Source organism: Ixodes scapularis, unplaced genomic scaffold (assembly GCF_016920785.2).
Source record: "Ixodes scapularis isolate PalLabHiFi unplaced genomic scaffold, ASM1692078v2 PGA_scaffold2__306_contigs__length_199485367, whole genome shotgun sequence".
Taxonomy (NCBI): Eukaryota; Metazoa; Arthropoda; class Arachnida; order Ixodida; family Ixodidae; genus Ixodes; species Ixodes scapularis.
Window position 1 is genome coordinate 1,289,706 of NW_024609857.1, and position 23,480 is coordinate 1,313,185.

The following is a 23,480-nucleotide window of genomic DNA, read 5'->3' on the forward strand; positions in this document are numbered from 1 at the left end:
ACTCAAACTACTTTCAGGAATATCCCCTAAGACAATTTTGTGCAAGGTTGTCTTGAATAAACTCAAACTCATCCTCAAACTCGGGTCACTTTGATGTTGGACAGCCCAGACGTAGACGGTGAATTTTCATGTTCAAGAACTTTCACCCAACTTAGCGCGTTTCATTGCACATGTCGGAGCTCAATTACAGCTTGTGATGCTTGGTAAATCGAGAGCTGAAAGGAGAGGCTCCGGCTCTTTTTTGAGCGTCCAAGTTAAACACTTTTTTTTTTTGAATACCCAGAGTTTACTGTTTCTGGTTTGCTATTTATTATCTTTAAATTCAAAATAGCTATTGAGAAGACGGGAAACGAATGCCATGCCAAAACCAACATGCAGATTCCCCGCGCTCTCCAGTGGAGTGATATCAGACGTTGTACATCTTGTAGGTCAAGCAGGCAAATAAAAAACGCAATATCCTGCGCGTTTTTTTGTTTTTTTTTTTTCGTTTGCGTGAGTTTGCCCAGCATTTATCTCTAAACATTTCTTGCACTGCCCCATTTATCTCGAAACATTTCTCGCACTGCACACCCAAATGTAATATGGGGGCAGCTGCACTGCCCCCATATTACATTTGGCGTCACGCTTTCAGTATTGACCGTAGAACCTCTTAGCCTCTAAAACAAAATGTAAAAGTGCAATAACATCGCGAAAGAAAATTATTGTGACTCCAAATTCGGTCTATTCGTTCGGATGTGTCTACTAATTCCTTGAACCAATTTGGAGACAGATCAGTGACTATCAAAAAAATTACTGGATTTAATAGTTCCTTCTGAGTGCTTATGACTACCGCAATAAAACACAATTCGTGCTTCCGCGTGTATGGCCGCTTGCAGCAGAACGCAGCGGTCCTCATTTGCTGGCGAGTGCTTCTGGGCGTCACTGGAGGGCAGCACATGCTGCGGGGCGCCACAGCCGCTTGTTTTTTTTTTTTCTTCCCCTCGACATTGCCATTTGCCAAAATAGCGCATCTACCGTTTTGTTTAGTTTTATTTATCTAATTATATTGTGTTCGCGACTTTTTTTTTTAATTTGTAATGCTTTTTCGTATCTCGTGGTCGCTGTTTTGAGTATTGACTCAATTTCTGCGTCTCACTGGCCTCTACTGTAGGGGACTGAATGGCACATAGCGCTCCCTGAGCCTGAAGCGAGTGAAGCCGGGGGAAGTTCGATGCTTTTCCCGGAATTTGGGCGTCCGCTGGGCTTCCTAGTGCATTCAGTTAATGTTCTGGTCCATTTATAATGCAATTAAATGCAAAGGTGCAAGCGAGCTGGACAAGAATGTGTTTGGAGATTTATGTTTGTCCTTTGTCCCCCTTGTTCCCCTTCTCCAGGGATTATTTTCATCATTCTGGTCCATGTTTTTTTTGTTTTTTTTTTCGTGCTTTTGAGTAGGTTTTAACAATCCCGTTTCGAATTACATCCCCAAAAATAAGGCGTTTGAACGTCGGACATATGCGCACTTCATAAACTGAAATCTCAAAATATTCACATCGAATGGCTTCCCAGGAGACTTCTCGGGTCTGCATGCGCTGTTGCTGCGCAACCAGCAGGCTCTTTTGAGATGACAAGAGAAGCTCCAGGACCCTGACCGCTGTTTGCTCAATGCGCCATCCATCCCCTAGTGAAAATCAGTGCTGCTTCTATGAACCGTTCCAATAAATGCCTTGCACGTGACGTCACGCTAGGCTGGGATGGGCTCCTGCAACAGGTTAACGGTTGACTTCGCACCGCGCGTATGTGCTTTCCACGGATACTGCTAACTATCCGGCCATACGCTGACATGCACCGTATTTTCAACAAAGGTACTAATATTTCATATGTAAACTTGAAAAAAAAAAAAAAAGAAAGAAAGAAAATGTGCCGACCTTGACGCTTAGCCAGTACGTGCGGAATTTTTCGGCGTCGGTGCAATTGTACGACAAACAGAGAGTTTCCATATGCCGTTGACAAAGTTTTGACGCGAACGGCTGTCGTAACGGCAAAACAAGTGATGTCCCCCCGGGGGGCATCACTTGTTCAGGTAAGCAGCGGCGACCCCCGGCTTCCGTGAGACGAGCGCGCTCCAGGCTTGTAAAGAGAAAGGGGGCGAGAGAGAGCGGCAGAAAAACAGAAAATACAATTCACGATAAGGAAAGAGGGACATTTAAGACAAACAGACAAGACAGGCTGTCTTGTCTGTCTGTCTTAAATGTCCCTCTTTCCTTATCGTGAATTAATAACCAACACGCTCAATCATCTACAGAAAATACAAGCGGACGATTCTTCAGACGTGCCCCCCTTGCCGTAACGTTAGCAGTGGGTTAAAGCATGATCGAGTGCTTGGCCCTCTTTTGCCACGAGTTGGCGTCCGAGGTCTGCTCGGCGCTGCCGCGTATTAGCCGTTCTGTTTCGCGCGCTCTCAGTCTATACTACGTTACCAAAAAGAGAACTCCCCATTTACGTTGCCACCGCAGAATATGGCACTCAGCTACCACTCGCGACATCCAGTCTTCAGATCCGTCGCGCATTTTCTCCACACGAACACAAACATTTTGGTTTACCACTGCCTTCGCCACGCTAATACAACCAAAAGGCAATGTTTTAAAAATGTTTTTAAACTTTACCCAGCAGCCGCAATATTGATCCTTTTCTCATTCGTTCGAGGCTCGCGTGCTGCAGAGCGCCGTCGTCGCATCTCGGTCTCATTATACGCACTCGAGCAGTGAGCAATTCACCGCGTTCCGGTCAACAGCGAGAGCCAACCAGGTGAAACTAAAAGGCGCGCATGGCCGACAGAACGAATGAATGAATAACCCGGGTTTTGCGACAGCTCGCGGAGGCTCGGAGACACTCGGCAAATGCTTGCGCCGTCTGCATAATCCAAGAAGCCACGCATCTGACGTAAGAAGTGGAGGAGGCTCAAGCGTTGCCCAGCCGTGTCTCATCTATTCTCAGCAAGCTGTTGCCACGAAGCGACCAAAAGCAACACGCTGACGCCGACGCCGCCAAGACCGTCTTGTCGGCGTGCTGCGCAATCTATTTCTTCTTTTTTGTTTTTGTCCTATTCTGGTTTGATATTTTGAAATCTCCCATTGGATTTGGGGAGCGAATTCGGTGTAATATACTAGCGCAGGATGCGATGGAAGGAAAACGGAGAATACTGCGCAGCGACAATCTTTCAGATTTCGGTCGCATCTCAAAGCGTGAAATTGTTGTATGAACTTTGGAGAGGTTAGCTTGAAAAGACACCGCTCAGAGATATAGAAATATAGAAAGAGGGAGCGAAGACCAATGAGAGTAAACTACACAAGAGAGAGAGAGAGAACGTGTCGAGGTGGGTCATCTTCTTAATAATGTCTAAAATATATTTTTGTGATATTGAAACTTTTCGACTAGCAGTCGAGCCACTAGTGTGGGCATAGTTACAACTTTACTTGCCTCTCTTTCTTTCCTCTTTTTTTCTTTTCCTATGACAGTGTACCGCTTTTTAGGCCTGTTGCTGTTGATGCTCATAGGTTATTAACTCGTCGTGGCATCGTTTTGCTCATTTCTTTCTCTTGATATTAGATTTATTGGATACCAAAAGCTTTTCTTTCAACGAATATTTGTCAGAATTTAAGGAGTTATCGGAATATTTTTTTCTATTTTAAGGTTACGACTCTTTTTAGTGAAGAAAGTGTCCCTGAATTGCGGTGTGTCATTTTTTTTTTCAATGCCTTTTGTAGTTTTTTAGATATCTCATTTCAAAGTTTTGTTTCGAGGATCTACAGCGAAAGCGAAACTACCGGCTCGAGCATCATGACAACCCTCGTGATCAAACTGCATGGCAGTATGTGGCGCCTGATTCACACGGTGCGATTTCGCTCGCGATTTCGCAGCTGCGGCGTTGAGCATTGTAACCTACGAAACTGCCGTAAATAGAAATGGAGATTTGAGACGAACTGAAAGGTACGTCATTCCGCAAATATCCACACTGTATGGAAAGAAACATATAAATCCTTACATTTCTTCTTTATTTAACAAACTTCCAGAGTCCCTTATGAATGTAACATCCAATAGGGTATTGAAAAAGAAAACTAAAGAATGGGTATCAAACATCTGAGTTGTAGATATCGCAGCCTGACCGTTGTAAAAATTTCGTACTTTTGTTTCAATGTTGCGAGATAGACTTTGTTATGATTGCCTCTGTTTCATGCCCTAATGCGTTCCTTTATTTATTTATTTTTGTTGCTAATTTTCTGCTCCTTCTATTGTTACGCAGTATTACCTTCTTTTTTTTTTTTTCTTTTTGCGCCGTGGAGTGTTTTTTGTTAACAACATATATCTTATTTGGTCGCATGGCCTCACATACAAGCAGTGCCGCTTTTGTGGGCCACCTCTTTATTTTGTATGACTTGATTTGAGATAAAAATTGAATTGAATAGAATTGAATCTCCGCCATGCTTTTTTCGCCGCACGAGCGACGTCCCAACTTCGAAATTGCAAATAAAATCGCACCATGTAAATCAGCCTTGACGTAAACTGCGTAAAGCGGTACTGCGAAATGCGCGACTGGCCTAGTCGCAAGAGCAGTTCCGATCAGTAGATATCCTTCGTAGACATCATTCGTACATATCCTTCGCAGATATAAAACATCTCTAGCAAAAATTCATGTACATTCATAAAGTTGCCGGCCGAAAAGCGAGTTCGCCCAACGCCACCGAGACTGACAGGCCTCTCCGCTCTTCCCATGACGTCCCGCTATACGTCCGGCCACCTGACATCTCCTCTGTTTTTCAGTCGGTCGGCAACGGTGGCGGATACGTGGTGCGTTTCGCCGAATTCATTTTTCTGTTTGAAGTGATTTGCGACCGAACCAGGGATGATCCGTAGGTGACAGTGTGTGCTGTGATGTGTAGTGTGATGTGGAAGAAACGTGGAAGAAACGTGCGCCTGGATACCTGCACGGAAAGGAATTTGAAATCAGGATAAGTATTGGAAACAGTTTCTATTAGCTCTCATTTTGTTAGAATTGTACACGGTCATTTTACTTGACAACTACGCTACTGTTTAATTTAATCTATGTAATTCTAGCGAAATCGTAGAGTTTTACTCGAAGGTACACAGTTGTTTACCGATTCATTGACTAGTTTAGCCATCCTCACCATGATAGGTCACTAATGAAAAGACGACGACGAGCCCCCGCGAAACAGGCAACGATCTGGACGTTCTAAGCTTTGCGTACATATTAAATACCTTTTTACCTTTGACGATGGCGTATCTGGCAAATTTGACGATGTATTTGACGACGGGCGAACAGCGTGGGCGGACAGGCTAGGACTTGCTAGGCGGCTCGGCTCGGCTTCGTCAAGCCGGGTCGAGATAATCGGAGAAGCCGGACACATCGGTTGACGTCACGCCGATGTGGAGAGGAGGTATTGGAAAGGCCTTATTTACTCTAGGTGCTGTTGATTCGCCACAATGAACGCAAGCTCAGCGCAGGCTCAAAACGAGCACCTACTTATCTTCTGAGAAGAAATAGAGTCTTGGTGGTGTACAATGCACGTTGCAGGAGAGTCGTGGAAGCTAATCGTAAGCTCGCGCTGAGCAGAACGAACTGAACTATGACCGCCAGTGAGTGCCGCCTTCAGTATATTCGACACCACGACGCGCTTGAGCGAGCAAGGAGTCAATCATCTTCGTACGCGATCGCCGAAAAACACTTAAGAATTACGGCCGCTAAAACATGACGTAACGAGCAAAAATCTCTCGCTAGGACGCTTGAAAACGCAGCAGAAAAACGCGGTGAAAGAAGTGGCAGTATGAACAAGAAATATCCTTGAAAACGATGATGCCATAAGGGCACAAGATTGCTTGACAAACAGGAAACCCGCTGAATGCCCACTGAGAAGCTGGTGACGACATTTTTAATATCGGTTTTAGAGTGGATCGCAGTTTCCCATTGGTGTGATATTTTGGCAGTGCTCGTGTTTAGCCTCCGTAAATCGACATCAGTCATTTATTTTGATTCGAATTTTGACCGGCTTCTGAAGCCTCGATTTTTATCTAGACTCAATCATTCTCGTCGTTAAACATTTTTTTTTTTTTTTTTTGTGGCTTCCAGAAAATGATTATTTTCATCTTAACGAAGCGAACTCGTCTGTTTCCGTGAAAAGCGGCGACATTTCTGAGGAGAAAAAGAAATCTGCTCCTTTAATCTGCTTCCAGAAAGAAGAGAGACAACGAAAAACAAAGAAAACAGGTTTACGAGAAAAGAACGAAAATGTCGGACCGTATGTAACACAAGTCGCGGTGTCTGCGGTCTTCTTCGGGCAGCGTATGTGCCTGCGACTCCCACGCCAAGGAGTCGCCAGCGGCGAGCCACGGAGCCACGACAAGTTCGGGATCCTCGGTCCGTTGCGGCGGGGTTCCGATGCTCCTTCGCGATAGTGCACACGTGTCGCGATAGAGCTCTTCCCCGGTGCGAGTCGGCTCCGAGCTGGGGCTGCATTCGCCGACTTCTCAGGAGATCCGGTTTCAACCAGGCGACTTGTACGAGGCGCCTTCCGTGCATGCCCGGAATTCCTGGATTTCATTTACGCGCAAGACGACGCTAGAACGAGCCAGAGATCAGAGAAATGCGGCTCGCTTCGTGCCGCCTTTTCACGTCGGAACAACAATAAAGCAGCACACCGGGACGGGACGTATTAAGATAGCTTTTAATAAATAAATTGATTATGAAATGATAAACACGATTAGGACTAAATTGCAGTCTTTACAACGCGCGGAATCTGCGTTAGTATTGTTTTTCTCCCCGAGTTAGCTTTCTGCAGAACCTTTCTTTAGAGAATTATAAGAAACGATAATGTTTTGCACGCAGCCCGAACAGTTCGATTGCTTCCTTCGTGACGGTCTCTAGAGTCTGTATGTTCCGGCGATGTTCGTGAGCCTAAAGCCAGCGTACAAAAGGCAGTCTGCTTACAGATTCGAACGTGGGTCGCCGCGAGATCCATGCTTCGAATGCCGCATGGCAACGAGTTCCAGGAGAAACATGACACGCGGCATTCGAATCACGGATATTGCAGTGGCTCGTGTTTGCTGTCTGTCTTTTGTATGATGTATGAGCAATGCGACCAGATATTAAAGTACCAGTCACACTGATCATACACCATACAAAAGACATCGCTGCTGACATGAGGACATCTGCGGACACTCCTAAAGGATGTTGGAAGCATCTTTGCTTCATGCAAGCTTGGAACATGTCTGCAGACAGATATTGTATGCGAAGCGCAAGTTCGTCTGCTTCTCTTACAGGGGTTGTGGTGATGTCAGAACGTCGAGCTCTGATTGGCTCTGATTGAAGGATAGTGGGTAGACCTCCAGGCAGCTTGCTTTGAGGTCTACCGACTATCCTTCAATTAGAGCCAATCAGAGCACGGCGTCGTTCTGACATCACCACAACCCCTGCCAAAGAAGCAGACGAACTTGCGCTTCGCATAAGCAACGTGACCGTCATATAAGGAAGGCCTCAGAGAGCGTACGCAGACTTTTTGTAGAATGCATTCGCAGTAGGACCTCGGCTTAACGCTCCGGGCCTGGCACCCTTTCCGCGTAAACACTTCCTTCAGTGGTGAATTCATGCGGCTTTATACTCCGCGACAACTTTTCTTGGCAATGCAGTGGAAGGTACAGGCCCGCGTCCCCACTCCCATTTTGAGTGTACGCAGGCTCTCCTCCTCCCCCATTTCCGGGGAGAGGGGGAGAGCCCGCGCACACTCAAAATGGGAGAGGGGACGCGGGCCTGTACCTTCCACTGCATTGCCAAGAAAAGTTGTCGCGGAGTATAATAAAAGATAGATCTGCCTCAAGAAAAACTAGCCGTACCTGTGCAGTCTGCTACCTACCACAGCCGCGTGGGTGATTGGGAACATACCTTAATCGTACGGCGCCATACAATAGCAGCAGATGATGACATATTCCCAATTTCGGTTGGTTGCGAATAGAATGAATCTATCTGCTGGTGTTCCCCTTGAAGCTCCGATGATCATGGCCCCAGCTGAAGCACTGCAGACACATACGAAGCAACTTTTCTGGAGAAGAGGTCCAAATTCCCGAAGGCAAAATGATCAGCGGAAAGAAGTGCTCGCCGATGCAGGCTGTATCCGAGCGTAAGTCGGGTATTGACGCAACGCGTTTATTCACTCTCTAAGGCGCGCTTTGTCGGAGGAAGCGAGCCGTTGATTCCCCACAGCCATTATCCTCGACGTTCCTCTTTCCAAACTCCGGCCCTTATGTGTTTATGAGCGGTTCCTCTCTCCAATATTTACGAAACCGCGTGTACAGTGCACGCTCTGGAAGAAAAAAATATGTTAGAAAAGCAATAGTGCGCTTTCATCCGTGTCGCTTACATCTGCAACAACATTTCTGGCTCATTCTCTGCTAACACAAAAGCTTAAAAGCAAAGAAAAAAAAATCAGGTGAATTATTACTGTCAAATAATATAGTTATCTCTCCAACAAACGTACAAACATAATGTAATACGCGTACGCCAATATTTGATGTTACTGTGGGTACCACCAACATCGCCGATGCTATAGTTCGTTAAAACTCAAAAGTAGCGATTAAAGGAACTCTACACTCTTCCTAAAATGCCCACTCGGCACGCTTCGTAAACTGTGACCTCAATTTTGTGTTGAAAGCGTATAGGGGCATTCGGCAAGAAAGTGGGGGAGATCGGCGACCGCCGCGATTGGTCAGTGCCATAGTGCGATTGGCCAGTGCCGAGGTCAACCGGAATGCTGGCCAATCACGGCGGTCGGCAATCACGGCAACTTTCTCACCGAGTGTCTAACTTAGAGACCCCGAGCCTGTCACCCAAGAGGCGGAAAATGCGGCGCTGTGAGCGTATGCTGATATTTGGCAGAAGAGAGCTACTGCGCATGTTCAGAACTCGTCCCAGAGCCCAGCAGACGAAAATGGCAGTTCTCTGAAGGCAATTTGGGAAGGATCTATATCGAATTTCTTATTCAAAAGCAAGAGAGGCGACTATTTTTTTTTATCACAAATACAGGACTCACAGAAGGGCAAGGGAGGTGACTCGATATACCATGCCTGCCGCGACTGTTTGTAAACAACAAATCCCTACAACACACTCACACATTCTCATTCTCTCTCTCTTACAAGTTATGTACGCGCCATGGCACGGATGAAGCGGCGGTGACGGACACAGAATCTGCCTCGGTCTCATATTCTTTTTTTCTCTCTCCCTCCATCCCCATACAGGGTTATGAACAGTTCGTCTATCGACGCGCAACGAGGAACCCGGGTCGTTATTGACAGCCTCCCTCGCCTCGTTCTCGCCGCTATATGACCCCCGAGATTAAGAAAACATGTAACGACAGCATTAGGGGCGCGAGGGAAGCCCGACTGACCGTCGGATGCGGGCGTAGGGCCCGTTCGGCAATCTCTGTCGGGCGGGGGGCCGCATGGAGATGCCATACCACGCGCGCCTTGATGACCTCGGGGATGGCTTCGCAGAGGGACGACGACTGTCATTGTCGCAACCTGGACGGCATTAAATCTCGCGAGGCCCCGACAGGAATGCGAGCCACGGCAGGAAGGCTGGGACCCTCCGGGGGACCGCAGCTGCTGGAGGCTACTCCGGGCGGCGACAGCCACCGGCAATATTGGACACGTCCGTGAGTACGTGCTGGGTGCTGACCGATCCTGCAGCTGAGTGCGTCCGAAAGGCAGACTCGAATGTCCCTGTTTAGAATAAAAGCTTGGGCGTGTGGGTAAAGCATGGTTATTTAAAACGTAGAGCGAAACAGAAGGTTTGTTTGTCTCTTTTCTTCCGTCCAGTCTTTTTTCTCTCTACGTTTTAAATAATCGAATGTCCTCAACGCCAGGTACGAGCAGAGGGTGTTACACCGTGGCCTGCACGGTTGCGATTGATTGAAGAACGACAAAAATAATGACGAGGCCTATATTGCAATGGTCTCACTTTCGGCGGATGAGGGGCAGCGTATAATACGTGACAATATGATTTCTGAGCACACGCCGTAGCCTCGCTGCATGTCTCAAATATTGGTCACCGGGCAAGCTTCCCCTTTCTGCCCTTCCTTCCTTCCTTCCCAGTCCATCAGTTTATGCAAAGAGTACGCTCGGAGTTTAGCCAGTGTTTTATAAGGGTCTTTCAGCAAACCGTTACCGTGTTCCGCGTACCGCACTACTGGAGTGCACCAATAATTGCAACTCAGTGTTTTTCTCAAATATATGACAAGCTTAGCGGGGAAAAAAATCGGCGCTCTTTTTTGCTTTTTGCTTAGACAAGGAAGGCATTGAGGAACACATTATTTCACCGCCTAAGTTAGTGCCGCGGGTGATGGCAATCCACCACACAAGGGGCCCTGATGTTGCGCTTTAGCTGCAAGAGAAGATCAAAAGAAACCGACGATGGCCCGTTCATGCTGACTGCGTCGACCTCTCCATAGAACCTCAGATGAAGTCGCAGTGGCTTTAGTTTTTCCATAATAGTTAGCTATCCAAACCCGCAACCAACGGAAGGGAGTGAGGTTTGCAACCGTATGCATCAGTATTGTAGGCGTTACCGAAAAGAAAGAAACGAAATACCTTACTCGTTACCTGCAAATAAAAGGAACGCGTTACCGTCCTGCGTTAATTCAAAATAAAAAAAGCTTTACCGTTACCGTTACCATTAAAAAGTAACGCACATTACTCTTCCGTTCCTTTTTTTTTTAAATTATGAATTAACATATCTTACTCCTTTGACGCTGTAGGTATGCAGAAGTTCAATATTTCTGGAAATATGTCCATTCAAAAACTGAACCTAATTAATTACTTTATATTTTTTACGGTTCTACTAAAATTCCCGCAAAAAAATTCCGCGAAAAAAAAAAAAAACCGCAAAAGATGTATATAATGTGGCGCCTAGAACCACTAAAAAAAATAGAAGTGTACTTTCTTAAGTCTTGGGAAAAATATGAAACGAGTAACGTAACTAGTTACACGCTATACAAAATAAGTGACGTGAGTAGATTACCGGTGACCGTTTTGAAGATGTAACGAGTACGTTACAACGTTACTGAAAAAAGTAACGTATTACCGGTGAAGCCTTTACTTGTAACGCGTTTCCGCCAACACGAATATGTATACGTAAAAAGCGCCCCTGATGTCGATAAAGCATGTCTTCAGCATCTATCTTCAGAGATAGCTGGAATACAAAAAGATTCCTCTTCTTATGTTGTCTTCCTGTGTTGTACGTATACGTTCCCTCATAACAAGAACGGAGGCTGGTTCCTGCTTCCTTTTCAACCCAAAAACGAGTTCCTCTTACAAGTTCCAGAGGTTCAAAGGGAACACGTTCCAGTTTTATTTCTAAGCTTGGAACGGGTCGTTACATTGACGTCTCATTTGCGGCGTATTTGAATAACAATGATTCCGAAATCGCTGTTGTCGCTACACTGATTCTCAACGAAATGCCTTAGCATTTAGCGCAGAGGATGCGACTCGGCGAAGGATCGGAGTTCCAACTTCGCTACGGCCCGCACACTGTTGTGTTCGATAAGCCAGTCTGTTCTTCCGGGCGTTGCCGTATTAATACGCAACCACCACAGCTTCCCTCCTCGATCGCCGTCTATACGGTACGCGTACTCTTATCTTCGAAGAGCAAATCTTTTTTCCCGAGTATCGGAGGTTTCGCGCAAACGGCGTCGTCGCTGCATCTCAGTTTTACGTTGTCGCGGCCACGGCCACTCGATCCCCTCCTCTCCCGCTCCAGCGGATCTTTATCAGAAACGTGCCAGGAGACTCTTTCCCTCTCGTAAGGGTAACGTAGACGTAAAGAGCGAACGAACGGAACGAAAGAGCACGCCGGGAACCGCGCACCGCGCGCGCCGCATCCTCACAAACGAGTCCAGTCCAGTCCAGATCAGTCCAGTCCAGTCCAGTCCCAAACAGTCCAAATCAAACCACGACCGTCTAAACGAAAGAGGGCTGCATGCACATGGGCAATAAATGCAAACGCGTTTAATATTGTGCGGGATAATTCCAAAATAAAATAACGCATGCGATTGAAAATATCAACACCGATTAACTACGTGTCGAGTCGTTACGATCTCATTCATTCCAGTTTTTTCTTTTTTTCTTTTACTCTTGAATCTTTTTTTATCTTCTGAAGTCTAAGGTTCAAATAGCCGCGAATAAAAAGCCTAAATACAACTGAATTTGGGTAAAATATGAAGAAAAAAAAAAAAGGCCTTTCCTCCTGGCGTTCCCTTCGAGAATTTAAGGTGTTCCCGTTCTATTTCCACCGATGCAAAATGAAGTGGCGGCGTTCGTCCGTTCCTCCTAAAATAAACGCGACCCAGAAACGTCGTTCCGTAAAACACCGTTGTCTTCCGATGGCACAACAGGCGCCTTTGGCTTCATTTCTACTCTCAAAGCGAACGAGACGCGCGCAAATTAAGTTCCGTTCCCTCCCCTTAGCCGGAAAAGGGGGGACAACGCTCACGAAAGAGAAAGAAGAGCGAGAGCCGCTCGTACAAGAAGCGCATCAGCTAATGAGCGAAGTTATCTCCGCGAAACCAGTGCGCGACTGAATCGGTCCGCGACCGTGGCGGCCGCACGGCTGATCCGCCTCAGGAAGCAGCCCTCGTCCAAGACGGGGCAGCGGAAAGTATACGCGCGCTCGACCGGACCCATGAACGCGCGTCCCGTTTGGCCACGTGACTACGACTTTTCCCCAACGCGTCCACCGGTGTACGGCGCTCTCACGTGGGACGATCTCGGCGAGTGATTGGTCCGGAAGGCACGTGGCTTCTAGCAGCGTTGTCAGCGTCGGAGCGAAAGGGGCTGCGAGTCTGAGACCCGCGCGGGCGAGGCGGGCTCGGGGGGTCCACTCCCCGCGAGTGAAGGCAATGAGCTGCAGCCGCCACGGACTTGGTCTCCCGCTTTCCCGCCCGAGGGTAGAAGAACCACCGGGGAACACGGGCAAAGAAGGAAGGCAGAAGCAAAAGAGAAGCTTCGGGAGGGGCTGCGGGCGACCGGCCCCGAAAGTCTCCTCCGAGAGATATCCCCGCTGCTGTACATACTTCACGCACGCACGCACCGCTCTTCCACCCGGAAAGAAAACGACGCATCCCGCTAATGAGCTGGCCCAAATTTTGTGCAGCACGAGCGTCATACGCTCTCGCTCCCATTATACTGCCCACCCTTTCTTTTGTTCGGGCCTCGGCGCTTGAGCCCAAACTGTAAAAGTTGGTGGGTTGACTCACGTCTCCCGTGTTCTGCGGTGGGCGAGCATCGTGGATTAGGCGTACTGTGTTACCAGGTTCTATCAAACAAGGCTCGTTTTGTCGATGTAATAAGATATGAAGGTTTGCATCCAATCAACTTCCACACAACGTTCATTTCACGGTTGATGGATACAGAAGTCGCACCTTTTCTCCCCTCTCGTCATGAGGGAATTGCCTCCACGGAATAGATCAAAGACTAGCCCTCTTCCTTGTGAACGACCTTCGTGAACACAGGGGCAAATCCAGAACTCCGTTTTGAGGGGCGGGGGGGCGGAAAATATTTAAGGATGCTATTCTCCCATTCTTTCTGATGCCAGGGGGGTCCACCCATGTCAAATTGTCCTCCGAGAAGGGGGCAGGGAGGGGGGTCAACTGTTTTGTTGGGGGGGGGGGCGGTTGCCCTCGTCGCCCCCCCCCCCCCTTGGATCCGCCATTGCGTGAACCCCCCCCCCCCCCTTTTTTTTTTATAGCACACCGAAGTGCAAAAAGAATAATAATTAGACAATAGAAAACGCTCGAGCTACCTCAACTTGTCAGTGTTGCCTCAACCCGTCGTAGTAAAACACCTAACGTAAAGTCTGCTTTTTTCTCTCCGCCTGTCTCTAGCTCTTCTTTGTGCTCTTTCTTTCGGGAAGCCCTCGCTCGTTTAGCATCGCAGAGCGTAGCGGTATGTCTGAACACGTAATGGAACCCCCTCGGGGAGTAACTGGGATGTACTCGAGGAAGGCGTTCGACTTGCTCCTGTGTCCAATCAGCGAAGAGACAAGCGCTGCGTCAGCGTTTGGCGGGCAGTCGACGTTTCTTTTTCATCTCCTGACGTCAGAACAGGAAAAAGTTATGTGCCAGCATATGACAGATTCTACGTTGAAATGCCATTTTCACACCGGCTAGCTTCCTCGTTTGTTTTGTGGCAAGGGCATCCCCGAACTATATTTCCGCCCGTATATTATTGTGGGCCGGCTTTCTAGCAACAGCTTCTTACCTGAGGCTGTGTGAAAGAAAGCCTGCCAAGCCTGGGTCGCGGAAGCGCTTGAAAAGCGACATCCCGAGCCACTTCACTCGTACGTAACCTTTAGCAGTGCTTTCTCTTATACAGTCTTAGCTCAGACCGTTTCTAGCAAGCCAGTCCGTTGTCGAGTCATAAATATTCAATCCAGATCCGCCCGAAAAAAAGAAAAAAAAGGAAACAAAAAAAGCCTGCCTTTTCAAAGGGACCGGTCCTACGCTACGATATGACTGTGGTATTCATTCGGCACCACACAGTCGTTTGGTTCGAAGACAATCTTCATCGGAGAACATAAACTGACTGATCGAACTTGGCAGACCCGTCGTCGAGCTGCGAAGAACTCCGAATAATTCAGGGCACTTTTCCGTTTCAGAGGGACTGCATCTGGTTGCATCGGTAAGACCGAAAACCCCGTGGCTGCGTCTAATACAAAACTTTAGATGTCCGTTGATTTGGATGTCCACGAGGGACCTGAAAGACCTTCCGAGAAGAAAATATTTCTCCAGATTGCCTGTTTTCGCCCCCGGGATATTCGCAGGAGGGTCCAGATTGTCTCGCCGGCTACATCTTAATGTATGCCGCTTTCTCCAATTTTATGCCGTGCGGCGCGGCCGCACACGCGGACCTTACAACAAGTCGCGGACCTGGCAAGAATGAAACAAACGGGGAGACGCGGAGGCGGCCAGCGCACGGGGACGCTGCGAAACGCCTGCCCAATGGAAATTGATGAGGCCGAAGACTCAATTATTCAGAGAGCCGAGGCCTCCTCTGTTTATTCCCCGGCCCATTTCCGCTCCCAACTTGACTCGACTCCATGTTTCTTGCTTTCCGCGCTGCCGCCCGCGCGCAACCGCTTTCACGCTGCTTCGGGCCCGTTGGGGCAGTTACTATAACTCTTCTTTCTCTCTTTTTTCTTCTTCTTGTCGTTTGCGTTTGATATATATATATTTTTTTTTATATATGTGCCCATTGCTGGAGAGTGTCGAGTCGGACTTTGAGAAAGCGCGCGCCGTCAGACGAAGGCGACCACCGATAAGACCGAGCTTCTCTTCGCCGCGTCTATTATTCGGCGGACGACGGTCCCGCATTGATTTTCAATTATAGTCCGGGCTCGGTTCGGACTGCTCTCTTCTTAAACTTTGTTATCGAAAGAGAGGGGAAGTAGGGCTGGGGTTGTGCGTTTGTGAAGGTGGCTTGGGGGAGACACTTTGTGCTCTTTTTGACGAGAGATACCACGCTATACTTCTCTCGTAGAGGACTCGACCGTCTTCGGCAATGCCAGAAATAAAAAAAAAAGTATTTACACAAATAGACTCTAGCTGGAAAATGTCATTTCCATTACCAATGGTGGTGTATTCAATATAATGGCAATCTATAGTTGGGCCTCAGAATGTTCTTGTCAAAGTTTTATGGAGAGTATGCGCTCGTTGCAGGCTCTTGGAGGAGCAGTATATCGTCTCCCTAATTGGGGATGCCAGTTTATACACTACGTGCCTGGGTCATTTGCAAACGATCATAGTGCACTTTGTTACTCAGGTGCCACAACCCAAGACTCCAAAGTTCATCGTCCAAGGTTGATTCTAAGTAATTGTAGTAGGTTAGATTTTTGTTCACACCGGGGAACCTTCACTCCTTTTGAAATTAGATCGTAGCTTTTTACCAAGACACAAGTAAGAGTAAAAACATAATGCGTCTATACGCGTAACCACCTCAAGAAGCGAAATAAAAAAAGCCCGGCGCCTAGCGGGGCATTTATGATTTGCTTCGTTATGTGGAGAGTTCAGATACGTGTGGGCATAGCCTCCTCTATACTCACAAAGCCTGGCAGTTCGACGACGGAGCCGTAGAGTCTCCGGTCGCAGATTTGGAGCGCGAGGATCTGGTAGCACAGAGCATTGAAGAGCCATTTGTTGGAGAACCTGGACGTCAGCGCACAACTTCTGCAGCGGCGAGGACCCGAAACACACTTGTTCGCTCGGAAGATGTGTGGTTCGGCGTCTCGCCACAGCGCGGCGCCAGTCACGTGGCTCCCCTCTCATCCGTTGCCTGCCGCTCCATCTTTTCTATTTCGTCGGCCGCTTCTCCTGGCGATCTACCAGGCTTTGTCAGTACATAGGAGGCTATGGTGTGGGTGACTTTTAGATCAGCTTGCCGTACTGTTTATCGAGATGTAAACATTTTAAACGCGAGAAGCATCATTTTTTCCTCCGACAACCAAATCTCCTAAAAACTACTTCGTGCAGCGCACGAATTTCGCGCAAGACTTTTAACAACTTTCAAGGCGCAGCTTTCAACAGTATGTTGACTTTGGTACAGGACCTTTATATACAGGAAGATTATGACAGTAGTATTCGGGTGCCGACAATGTGTTCACCCCTGCTCGGAGCCTGGCTACTGGGGCATCGAGCGGCATCGCTCGCTTCATGAACGCTTAGGAAGATGGAATCGTGTCAAGTTAACACTAACAAGCGGCGCCATGTTGTTTTACAGTTAAATCGGTCAGATCGTCATGCGTACCTTCCAACACAGCTCACACTCACTCAGGTCCCAAAAACTTGTTCTTGATGGACGTTTTGCCTATAGATCTCGCGTCTTCCAGATAGGAGCGCCAAGTTCCCCGGAAACCTTGGAAGTAAAATTGCGCGGTTAATTTATTTTTGGAGCTCATAACGACTCTGCAAAGTGCAGTCAGTCTCGAGAAAGCGAACACGTTGGAACGGCAACTAACCGCTGGTTCACACACTCGCGTTTGGTTGCAACTTGCAACCGTGTGAGTTGTGCAGCCTGTTGCGCCCTCGTGATCACCCATGAAGAGCGACCCTGGCGCCATCTATAAGTTAGTCCTGTAGCTGCATCTAACTTGAATGAGGGTTTTGCAGCATTTGCGAGATGAAATGTGCGCAATGAGGAATGGTCGTTTATAACATGCTGACAAGTGTTTTCGATCCCGTGGTGAAATAATGATGCCCAAAAAATTAGGAAATAAATGCCACTCGCAAGTTCTCCAGGGCTACTCGATGGATGGCGCCAATGTATTCTCTCGTCGTTAGAGAGCCTGTATTAAAGAGAGTTTCCAACTGCTCGATCGAGGTCACGTGGTTTATGGGCCGCGTTTGCAATCCGAGCTGAGAGGAGGCGTCGGCAGCGTCCTTGCAAGCGACAACGTGGCGAACGCGCACTTGCGACCAAACTCGGCGTTAGGCGTCCGCCATTAAATTGCAATTGCCAAATGCTTTAGTTCGAGATGTACCCTCTCTTCAACCTAGACTCTCTACTCGTCGTAAGCGATCAGAAGGGAACGCAACGCACTTGGCTGGAACCAAACGCAAGTAAGGGAAGCCAGCGCCTCCTATGTACTTACACGTTGCCTGTCGGCTCCGAGCAGTGGCAGGAAGAAGGGAGAGGGAAAATAGTACGTGCGGCTTCCGTCTGGTGGAGCCACCCAGGCGTGCAGCACAATCCTGTCGTGTAGTGAATCTATGGTGCCTGGATCGCGCCTCCGACTGGTGCGTTTAGCGTCCTATCCAGCCCATACATCAAAAGGAGTCCCGAAGTGGCAACGAATGACGTCACAGAAGCTGGAGTGTTCTCCTGCCTAATGTCGAAAGATATATATATTTTTGTTTTTGCGTTTTAAGCACACAAATTGGGGACGAGGCACCGTACCCAAACTGCCGCGAAGCAGTCAACCAAGCGTTCTCCGCGTTCGCGCTGCAGAACCGCCGCCAGGCCGGACCGGAAGCGCTTTCACACCAGCGTGGATAGGCCGCTTCAGGCCTGATCTCAACCCCAATTGCCAAACCTGCCAGGAAACTGCCGACGCCGAGCACCTCCTCCTACACTGCACCGACTACAATGACGAGCGTACTGCCCTCCATAACGCCTATTCCCACCTCGGACTCTCCAGTGCTAGCCTGGAGGACCTTCTGCATCCGCGGGCAGCGCGAGCTGTGATAGACATGGCACTAAAAAAACTAATAACTTACATGAAGGACACAGAACTCCTAGAAATTCTTTAGGAGACCACCTACAGTTCAACACACCAGAACAAGGCACGACTACCCAATCTACCGTTCCAGCTCATGATTACGAAATCTGCATTTCAGACACAGCTTGTTCTGCCAAGAAACGTCATTCATTCAACTGAACGTTCGTGCCGATATTAGCCTTGAAGCACATGCAGTTACCAGCCAACGCAGCTTTAAGATATTTAGCTATTCGCCTTAAGACGGCTCCACATCAAACTTCGACAGGCTTTGCGTTCTGAGGCTTGGGTCGTCCTATGACTCGCATGCCGGCGACGGCCAGGACATCCCCCTGCACATCGCTCACCCCCCCCCCCCCCCCCCCCCCCCCAAACCTAATCCTCTCTCCTTCTATCCTTTCTTTTTCACCCAATCCCCTTCCCTATCGACAGTGACATGTGCACAGTAAGTGCACACTAAGTGCACAAACAACAATCGATTTTTCCAAAAAAAAAAGAAAAATATATAATAAACGTCGCTTTCACTCACTCACCGCCAGGCCGTGTTTGCTTCGCTTTCGATACTTTCGGTATTTTGTCTCACCGAAACATATTTTTTTTAAATCTAGGGCAGGGGTCTCAAACACGCGGCCCGCGACTCTCTTGGAGATGGCCCGCCAGCAACTGGCTACGAGTCCCGGTTCCCATGCCTCGAGCACTAGAATTGGCATGCGCCAGAGTGATCTCATCTCGTCGATTCACTATCGCTCAAAAAGTCGCTCTGTTCTTCTAACGCATTCGCATAGCTTATTCTTATTTGTGTTCATTTGCCCTTTGCTTCGTTTTAATTCTGGCCTTCCAGCTTTTTGTAATGTACAACAACTCCGCTCCTAGGCTGCTAGCGCGAGCTCTTCATTGAAGGATGCATCTCGGCTGCGCGAACTCCTGCTCAGCAGGAGCAACTGCCAGGGATAAATACTCGACCTCGGGATTTTCGCCTTTAAAAAAAAAATACTAGAATTCAAAGACAAGTCCGCGTTCAAAGTGTTGTAATAAAAATCTCCAGGAAAGCAATAACTGTCAAATTACCTGATTGCTTTTTAGAGACATGTTGAGCTTGATTAATTCCTGAATGAGTTGAGCAATGGGAACGACAGTGTACTTGCTCTCTTGTTCTATTAAAAAATGGCAAAACGTTGGCGGGGCGGTGTCATTTTAATTACTTTTATCACATCAGGTCAGGATCCAAAGTAGTCATATAAACGAATCAAATCTAATGATGAGACTGGCAAAACTGAGTTTACGAAAAGCATAGAGCACGAGGTCTGTTCACTTTAAAATCATAGAGCACGAGGTCTCTTCACTTTAAAATACTTCAACACCCCCCCCCCCCCCCCCCCCCCCCCCGTCTTACGTCGGCCCTCGACCTTTACGGTGTTGGCTATCTGGCCCCCACACTCAAATGAGTTTGAGACCTCTGATCTAGGGGGTCGCTTCCAGAAACGTGTTCCACGTGTTGTTAAAAAGACAAGCAGCCGCTTGGCGGCGCTAACTAGATAGCCGCTCCTGCATGTTGTGAGGTGGAGCATCGGGTCTGGACATCTCACGAAGAGAAGCCGACAGGCATAGGCTGCACTTATATAGGAGGCACCGGTGAAGCAGCTTCAACTACGAGCGTCAACTCTCCCCGTTTCGGGAACGCCACGAGCGACGCAGTCAGCTGCGTTGGTTGCTTCTCCCCGAGACAGGCCAACGAATGTCCCCCCCCCCCCCCCCCCTCCTAAAACACGGCCGAGCATTGTTTCTTCCGCGATGGATGCGAGCGACAAGGCGTTTCCTGTGCACTTACCCGACCCCGCGATTTTGTTCCGCTGGAGAGAGAAACTCTCACGGGGGGAAGGGTGGAGGAGCCAGCTTAATTACCCGGGGCGCGGTGCACATTTTAGCCGCGTCCCGGGTAATTAAAGGCGCAAATATATTAGCGTATTTAAAATTACCTCTTACATTCCCCTCTGGTAAAAGCGAAATGCCCTCTCACAAGCCCCTGATGCAGCAGGAAAACCAATCGTTCATCTTTCTTTAGTCAGTTGAACCAATGAGAAAAGCGATAGGTATATAGTCGTGCAGATTCGTTCAAAAAAGGCATCCAATTATTCTTTCCGCTCGTCTGCGTGTCCATGGAATAATAAATAAACCGACTACATTTTAGAGGGGCCAATGTAAGCCTCTATTTTATTTTCTTTGTCAAATATCAAAGAAGAATTAGTAGGCTCTGTTAAACATAGAACATTGATTGAACACTGATTTTATTTTCACCTTGAAAGATGGGGGATGCCGAGGAAAAAAACTGTATGCACAGCTTGACCAGCCCTCGGAACGCTTACAAAGCAGACAGCAAAGGCTACAAAGTCAAGAAATCAGATAACAAATAATAAGATGCACACCATTTTTATACAACGTTCGATATGCTAGAATTTTGGAAAACACAAGACGAAAATAATTATGCACACATTTCTACAATGTTGGATATGTCCCTTTTATTTAGTAAAGTGATGTTTAATCCCAATGATGCGAAATGATTTAACGATTCGGAGAGTAAATCATCGATTCTCTAACGTCCAAAATTAGTTATTTATTCAGGAGTTTGCCGAGGATGAATGAGACGAGTATAATGCAATGAAATGTATGGACGAAAGTCAGACAATCTAAAAAATGCTTCATGCTTACCGTGAGTTGCAGCTTGGTATGTTAATATTAAACGCTGAGGGTAGACATCTGATACATCAGTTATAGAATATTTTTTTCAAAAAGTTGTAACGATGGATACCTCCAAAAGACAATCGCAACGGCTTAAATAGCGTTTTTGTTGTTGTTGTTGTTGTTGTAAAACTCTGAGTGTGTTTGAATTCTTCAAACCAGTAGATCACCAGACAAGATGGGCGTACGTTAAGTGTGGATAAAAAAGGAACCTATAAAGCTGAAGTTTAACACTGGTACACTGGTGGGTAAAACATTTTTACATTTATTTAGCACGCCTACTACTCTCGACAGACATTGCACATGATCATTCCAGGACATATTATAAGAACAAAAACACTCCCAACGTTTTAACATTATTTGTATAATGAATAATATCACGGCCATAATTCAAAGGAGGGTATCAATTAAGTCGAGTACCTGTATGAAGTTTGAAAGATTATGGCCTTACTTTTGTCCGTATTTAGGCGAAAATAATTATTTCGCACCACAACTTTAACTTGCACAAAACATTCTTTGTCTTAGATATAACACTTCTAAGATTTGTAGTGGAAAATCATAGCCGTATCATCCGCCTAAATAATAAATTTGTCTTTTGTGTCAATAGTAATTATGTCGTTAATATAGAAAAAAAGTGGTCCCAGAACGCTGCCTTGTGGCACTCCGCAGGAAATTTTAAGAAAACTTGTGATCATTTACGGACACGTATTGTTGACGGAACTGTAAATAAGACTTTAACAAGGAAAATAAAACACCTCGAAAGCAAGCCATATGAATTCAATTTGTCTAGAAGAATGTCGTGATTAATACAGTCGAAAGCTTTGCCAAAGTCTAAAAAGACACCAACAGTTGCTAACCGTTCCTCTAATCTGTCAAGCATAGTTTCCTTCTGGTGAAAATAGCCGCTCAGAAATCTAGTGACAAAACATCAAAGGAGCCCTGTTTGCGCATTTTCGGCGCAAGCTATATACCGTCCACAATGCTGTACCTATTTAAATCAATAGTTTCAATGATTTATTATAAGCGCAAAATATTAGAGATTTGTGACGCTTGTTGTTAGCCTAGTAGGTGTCACCAAACATCACACAAACGAAAACTTCAAAAATCGAATCTGCCGTTCTGGCGCATTCAAAATATTTTTTTCTCTTCAAATATTATGTTGTTTATAAAATCCTTTTTTTCTTTTGCGTTTCCTACACATGTTGAGGAGTAACGTACACAAAAATTAACAAAAACCAAAAATAGTCCGGACTCGCGTGCATGATCTTATCCGAACAGAGCCAGTAGGAAAGCATTGATACACGTCGCCTTCTTGATTGGTAGATCTGATTAAACGAACATAAATAACTTAAATTCTCAGCGCATCGCGGAGAGTGTTACAAGAACTACAGAAAGTGTAGTGCGTTCGTACTGGTGGTAATTGACGTTCGCAAAACTGCGACAGTTGCAATTATTTGTTAAAAATTCGTTAAAAAAATGTTTCCGGTGGGAAGCATGTTAAGAGGCTCCTCGCCGACCCCTCCCTCAAAAAATGAGAATCCTCGTAAGGAGTGAGCTCATACACTCTCCCACGATGAGTCCCCCGCAGCATGAAAAGATACAAAGATCACGATCACCTCTCATCAAAGCTCTCAAGTGGCCTCCTCCACGTCAGCCCCCAAAAGGGGATGACCGTATATGGTTCCTGTAAGTGCGCACGATCGATCGAAAGAGTGGTTTTCTAGTTTTCTTCAACCCTTATACCGCTAGTCTGTTGAGCCGCACGCGTCTTGAAACAACAATGCCATGGAAATAACCCGGCCTACACGTGCCCCTGCGCTTTCTGCGACACAACGTCGGGCAGCGCCCGAGGCGAGGCACGTGGCAGTGAAAGTGCACTTGCGCCGACTGCTACCGACAGAGATCCGAGCCCGCGGCTCGTTGTGAAGGGTTCTCGGAGAAAGGGTCTCCCTGCCTGCAGGACACTCGAACCTCCGCCCTTTTCGTCGGCTCGGGTGTTGGCATGACGTCACGTCATTTGAGTCCCCGGAACCGGGTCGCGGTAAATGTGCCTGGTTTTGGAAATGTGGGGATAATAACCCTGAGACTGCGATGACAAAAAAGGGTAACGAGGGAACAAGTAGGCAGCACGAAGGTCCCACTTCTGCCTCTCTCCGTGGCATCGAAGTTGTTTATGCCTTCATGGAGGGTTAGAACCCACGTGGTTCCTTCCTCAATGAGTTTCTGGCGCGTCCCTCGTATAGTCTCAGTCCCTTCGTGAAATAAAACGTCCATACTGTCGCTTTTGCTGTCTAGTTAGTCGTTATCTTTTCCTTACCCCATTGTTTTGAGAATACTGCTCCGGAATCACTACGAACAATTATCGCTACCCCCGTTTTCAGCTCAAGCAAAAAGAGACTTCTGCGAATTGTTCATACGCACCGCAAAGTAGTTCCTA